This window comes from Sabethes cyaneus, chromosome 2 (genome assembly GCF_943734655.1).
Source record: "Sabethes cyaneus chromosome 2, idSabCyanKW18_F2, whole genome shotgun sequence".
Taxonomy (NCBI): Eukaryota; Metazoa; Arthropoda; class Insecta; order Diptera; family Culicidae; genus Sabethes; species Sabethes cyaneus.
In genome coordinates, this window is record NC_071354.1 from 139,125,561 (window position 1) to 139,132,268 (window position 6,708).

The window sequence follows — 6,708 nt, forward strand, 5'->3', positions numbered from 1 at the left end:
TGAAAATTGTAAACTATGCTTATTATTTAAAGATTATTTAATTAATTATATATATCAGCATCAGCACTATAACTCGAGCGGAATATTAGTCGATAAGTCAAGCTTCACGTTAATTCGTATTTACAATACTCGCCGTTTTATAATTTATCTACTTGATGGAAGAACCGGGAACTCAATAAAGTAAGGGAATTGTGTGAGAAAAGGTACGGCATAAACAGAACATTTTTCACTCCCGAAGGTATGCTCAACTATCAGCGCAACCTCATATAAAACGAATAGCAAGTCTTCTGCTTTCGATGGAGTTTTGATTTCACGTATGAAGCGGGTTGTTTCTTGCACCGCGGTGGACTCAAGAGACATAAATATAAAAAATACTGCATTGTCAAAGATACGACAGAAATTTTCTAGGAGCGTATAGTTAAACTCCGTGCCATTTACTTACTTGCCTTTATACTTTTTTAATGAATTTGCGTTTCCTAATAGTCTAAAGCGAAGCATAAATACTATTTTTTTTATTTGGCAGATTTCGCAGCCATTAGAGTACAGGACAATTGCAGAGCTAGTGTTACGATCAGGGAATCAACATATCGTTGTTTATAAACAACAAAAATGAAGAGTTATTCTCTGCCTATAAAACAAACATACGTAGCAACCAGAATGTATCACGACAACAAAATAAAGGGACAAACTAATGTCACTTGGCGGGGATAAGTAGGACAACTTTCGATGAGAATATATTTTGATACACACTCGCTCTCACAAGCGCTTTATTTAGTGTTACAGGCATAAAATAAAATATGTGTTTGTCGCAAATCGACTGGTTCAAGACGATACTTTATCAGCAACTTGAACAAAAGGGACAAACAGCAAAAACTTAAGAAAAAGACTAGCTGGCTTTGACCCAAAGTCTGGTGTGCAATGCTTACCACTGGTAAGTTACCAACGTTACCTTGGTAACTACCAAACACTTGCGCTGCGGACAGAGTGCGGCATGATTAGGTTTGTGTTAGACTAAATCAAGTGGGAGGTATGCCTATTTACTAAAACCGTGTTTGTGTTATGTAGCCTAATTAATTAAAAACATTTGTTTCGTGGGAAAGTTGAAAAATTCTTGAAAACTAGGACAAAACTTGAGCACTAGAGCAGCGGTTCCCAAATAAAGGTTCGCGAATAATTTGGCATGAATGGCAGACGTTATATTCTTTGGGTTGAGCATCGAATTCAATATCTTGTGAATATATTTTGCTTTACGTGCTTTTACTGACCTCTTCTACTCCCCGTGTACCCGTAGATGACTCACCCCGAACGTGGCTACGTCGAGCTTCTGCTTTGGCTGCTTCGCCTGGTTGTCCACTCTTCGATGAATCATCGCAGATGTTCCGACTCGGAACTCTGAATGGCTTCTCCGACTCGCCGCCGGCTCCCGCGTGCTTGTAGGGTGTCCGACCCTGATTTCCCGGCTTCCAATCACTACGCGCTCGCACCCAGGCGCTGATTGTCGTGGAGCGTGTTTTGGTTTCAACAACGATACCGTGTCAAGCCGCGCACTTGTTGCCACATTAAAGCGGGTAGTAGCTTGCTCACACCCAGTGACTGATCGCCTCGGAGCGATTTCGCGTTTCTTCACCACAATTTCGTCATGCACTTGTTAGCGTACGAAGTTGTGCACGGACACTAATCGTCGCGAAGCGATGTCGTTTCTGCCACATTTCTTCACAGGCTGCAGCCGGTGGAATGACGACGATTTTTACGATGAATTGCCCATGTGGATGCTCCTATGCGGGGATGATCTTTTTAGGCCGTACAATGAAAAAACGGCGCTCTCGTGTTAGTGATCGTCCGAACCGTATGTATCACACACCAATACTCGAGAACCGTGGCGCGAACGACCTAGACTTGTTCTTTGCGACACTTTTACCGGAGCACGTTTTTCGCATACGGAGGCACGTCTGCCTTATCGCGTAGTTCGAACAAAAGAGAGCGTAAAAATTGATCGGAATTCTTCTTGTCAGCATAAGCCTCTTCTTTTCTCATTGACGACATTAAACGATCTCTTGCACACTCATATAAATGCCCATACGTACGTGTGGGTGAAAATCTGCCAAAATGTTTTGATCTCTTGCGCTTTTTGAGAACTTCCTATTCCGCTTCACCCCTATAATAAACTTTTGGAGGTGGCAGCAACTTACGTTCGTCAACGCGATTTGTCTTTTGACAGTCAGTGCTACCAGTTTTATTCACGAAATGTTTCATACCACGTTATATTAGGTTACCTCAATTCGAGTTGAAATTACACAAACGTTATTATCTGTTAGCGTAGACAATAGAGATGTCACATTTTTACAAATCAGTACAAATACGATACGGGTTAGTTTGGAGCCATTGTTGCGTCCATCGGCAGATTTATTGGATGAGCGGAGAAAAGCGAAAGCCAGCATTGAGAGGGCACGAACCAGATCGGCTGGGTTAACCCCGTTAAATCCGTCAACGATACAGTGGGCTGGAGAGGTCTTTTAAAATTCTTGTAGACGGGGCAAGAGTGCCTGTGTTAACTCTCTAGTTGAGGAGGGAGAATGAAAAAGGATCGCCGCCAATGAAGCACTGCAAACGTTAGAGGATTCCAGAGCTATCCTAGATTTGGTCTATTGTCAATAGCCCCAACTCGTATCTCACAAGACTCCAGCCCTATCTCATGCCAGCAGTGACCCTTATAGGGTCAGACAAGACGCCATTGTGCAACTCCTTCACGAGAACACTTCACGAGTAAGGTAAGGCTGTATGCCCCACTTAAGAACGTTACGTTACGTTAATTAACGTTACAACTACGAATAAACTTGCATAGTAGGCTGGTTTCAACGAATTTTAACGTTTCTCGTTAGTTTTGCAGTTTAATTGATGCTAGTTTGGGAATAAACGAACTAGGGCGTATTGCCCAGCTGGGTCACATTTTCTACATGTCCCCTACTGAACTTCGATGAGAAGGACAAGCTTATGTGGAACTCCTCTGTGCCTAAGTACACCCAAATGTTTTTCGTGATTGAGTCGGTCTTTTCAAATCACCGATCATCAACCGAAGAGAATCCTGGAATTCGTTGATCTGCTCCAATATGATGCGAAGCGTTGTGATAGAGTCTACACTTGACCTGCCAACACGGAATCCAGTGTGCTACCGCCGGAGTGTAGCGTTGCTCTTCTCCTGGATCCGGTGGAGAATTACCTTACAAAGTACTTTGAAAGTGATACAGAGCAACATGATGCCACATCAGTTATCGCATTCAATTAGGTCTCGTTTTTAAAAGACTTTGACCAATATAGCTTGCATCCAGCCCACCGGAAAAGTTCCTTCGTCGACTAGGGACTTAGTCCAGGCTCTCTTGCCTCGCATACAAATTCGTTTAACAGCGCTCTCTAGTTCGGCGTATTGTTGACGGGCAGCTGTCTTAGCCGCTCTGGTTCACGCTCGCTGAATACCGGTTTTTGCCTCTCTCCGTTCGTCGATCTACCTCCAAGTTTCATCCGAAATACATTTGCTCCGTCCGCTGCGCACTTTACCGAGGGTTTCGTCTCTGGTCGTGATGAAGGCGTTCTTGATGCCGGTCCAGTGTTCTTCGACGGTTCCACTAGCTGGTAACTTCGTGGCTCGGAATTCAAATTTTTCGACAAAATTCCTTTTCACCGGCGAACGTCGTAACGACATCCTACTTTCGCCTCCCGTCGTTGGACACGAGCGACGTATAAACGTATCTGGTTCCAAAGATATAGTATACCGTAAAACATATAAACGATGAAGTCCAGCCGTGCACATACCTTGCTTGCAAAGGTATGTGAAATTCAATAAGTTCAAAAATTTAGCTAATCTAAACTCATTGGTGGAACCAGGGTGGGGGCTAGGGGGGCTAAGCCCTCCCTAGGAGAGATTTAGCCCACCCTAGAAAATGGACCTGGCCGACCAAATAAAATGGTTGAAAAAAATGCTGCGGGCTATAGCACCCCTCTAAAAATAAGCGCCAGTTTCGCCAACTAAACTCAATCGTAAAAAACTTATAAAAATGAACAATGCAAACAGTGTAGATAGGCATGATTTCTGAATGATAATATTCGAGGAAATTGAAAGATAATTTTTCTTTAACATATACCCTCTTAAAAAGCTTTTCCATGCACTTTCACGCGATGTATTGATCTGGCCATGAAATAAAAACGTGATGTAGATACATGTGATCGTCTCCTTAAATGTTTTTGGTGCTTCCCTGCAGATGTATGACACACACATGTTATAACACATGTTGATTTAATAAAACGATAAAATACTGCAAAGATAAAACCACTTTTTAAATGCGGGATAAAAGATTTAGTAAGAACTTATTCTTTTACATTTGTTTGAAACATTAGTTGAACGGCTGTGGTATGAAGCGAACATGAATCAATATAGCGGGTCAACACGGATTACAACGTAGAATAGGAACCATGGAAGCAACCAACAGTTGACATCCTTTTTGGGTTTGTTCAGTTTCGTTTCATCATGAATTGTTGACGACCGGATATTTACATAAACGTAAATGTTTTATTGGACTAATAAAGGAAACAAAATTGACTGAATTTTTTGGGGGTCGGGAAACGTCATCCATCAGCGCACCCTTTCTAAACGTTGATGGAAAACTGTGACACTCTATCCGTGAACCTTTGAGAATTTTCCTCATCCCTTAAATAATCATAGGGACCGAGACTGATACATCTTCTACCTCAATTTATGCCTTTTATTAAAGTTCCGGCAAATAGGTGTGGGAAGGAAGACACGGAAACTTTTTCGTTTGTATTTGCATGCGAACGCCATTAATGATTAGCTCACAGCGGCATTTGCTTTTTGGCATTTTACTAAGTGGTAGGTTCTTTAAAATCAGTTTTTAGGGGTCGAAATTAAAGTTTCAAAAACTGGTACCTATTAGAGAACTACGTATGAACCTGTGGAATTCTATTGGTGATTGGAATTAAAGTTTTCATTTTGGAATGTGACATGTACTGAAAAATAATGATAGTCTCGTTGCTTTTCTAACCATTACCCTCTATTTTCGGAAAATAAATTTCAATTTTTAAATTTTTGATTCAATTCTGTCTCCTGCCACATAATGTATTATACCATATAAATAATAACTAATCAAAAATTTAAATTTACAGTAGGTATTGGCATATGTTGCAGGCCTGTGAATTGAGAAAGGGTTGTGGGGTGGAAATCTCCCAATGATTCTTTATTGGAAATAGCTATCTGTGCTTTTCTATAGTTAACGATTTATTTTGAAGGAGGCGCATGGTATTCCACTCCATAATCCACTGCGAACGAGTTGAAACTTGTCCATTGGAAAATGAAAAATGCAGCTCGAATAACATTATCCTGTACCGAATTTTTATTTTTCTTAAAAAAGCTTTAAAATTTTAAATTTCGAAAAAACATTATTTATTTGTGGAAAATATAAACTTTCGTCACACTGCTAATTTAATTTTTTTATGCTCTGTAAATATTTTCGACCAAAGTTAGCACGGAGGTTTACATTCCAAGACACACACCGGGAAAGAAACTTTCATAAAATTATTAAAAACTTATTATCCATAATTGTAGCATTCATCAAAATTATGACAGCATTATCTTCTCCCCTTCATGCCGTTTCCATTCGGCGTAACTCAAATGGCACAGAGAATCAAATTTACCATAGCAACATCCATTAGCAAATGTCACTGACTGTCAATAAAGTCTTCTGCTCTGTTACTCTTGGCGCCACTGGGAAATGGTTTCATGCTTGTTGTGGTTAGTGCAATGTCTCAGAGCTTCAATGCCATAGCCACGTTATTCTAAAACTATATTTCCGAAATATAAGCATCGCTAGTTGAGAATCTACATTGGTAATTCCCAACGACGCATGTAAAATGCATGTAAAACTAAACAAAAATCCACAGCTAGCTCCATAGACAAAATACATATTTCACATGACCGTAAGTTCAAGCTCGTCCGCACCAATCTCACCACACTCTTTGAGGTCGTTCTAACGTGGCAAACAAGTTTGTAAACCGTTAGGTTAGGTTAGGTTTTTTCTTCCGCAGTATTTGCATTAAATAAACATTAGTGTAACGTTTTACTTATTTAGTTACTTCCCTCTACAAGTCCCGTTCTATTACACGTATGAGACAGGGTTAGATGCGCTCCTAAAGATGTGATGCGAAACAGGAAACTAGCCCAATGCAATAGGAGCCAAGCAGCTCGATGGTTATCGGAAATCAAAGCACGAATTGCGTTTGAATAAATTTACGCTTGAGAATGGCGAGCGATGAAAACTAAAAATAAACCACGACGGCAAAAGAAACATTACCAACAAAAAAAGCAATATACATATCAGACGCGTAGGGTTTTTCTTTCTATTCGCGATTAAACTAACCACCCAGAGAGTTGTAATTGTGTATAGAATATGATTTATACCTACAGTGAAATTAATTGTAATCTAACGTTAGGATAAACATGTCAGGAGAAGTTATTCTAACGTTCGGAAGTGTTGATAAAAAAACATCGACATAGCAGAGGCAATTTGAAACTGAAGATTAGAATGTGTTCATTGAATACTTTTCTATCAAATACATATCATAAATCAGAAACTTGAAATGTGATCATATAATGAGAATAAGCTGAAGCATTTAAAGAAACCCGTTAGTAAATATTTCACAAAA